This window comes from Sinocyclocheilus anshuiensis, unplaced genomic scaffold, assembly GCF_001515605.1.
Source record: "Sinocyclocheilus anshuiensis isolate Anshui unplaced genomic scaffold, SAMN03320099.WGS_v1.1 scaffold78, whole genome shotgun sequence".
Taxonomy (NCBI): Eukaryota; Metazoa; Chordata; class Actinopteri; order Cypriniformes; family Cyprinidae; genus Sinocyclocheilus; species Sinocyclocheilus anshuiensis.
This window is the reverse complement of record NW_015544250.1, coordinates 1,344,254-1,344,469: the sequence shown is the minus strand read 5'-3', so window position 1 is coordinate 1,344,469 and position 216 is coordinate 1,344,254.

The window sequence follows — 216 nt, the reverse complement described above, 5'->3', positions numbered from 1 at the left end:
ACCGTTTTTGGTAATTGAAATAAAATAAAATAGAATTATAAAGAAAAACTTAAACTTAAAAAAAAACTGAAATAGATATGTTTAAGTTTAGGTACTAAAATGACAAAAACTAAATCTGAAATTGAAATAAATGAAAGCCATTTAAAAATACATATATATATATATATATATATATATATATATACATATACATATACATATACATATACATATATA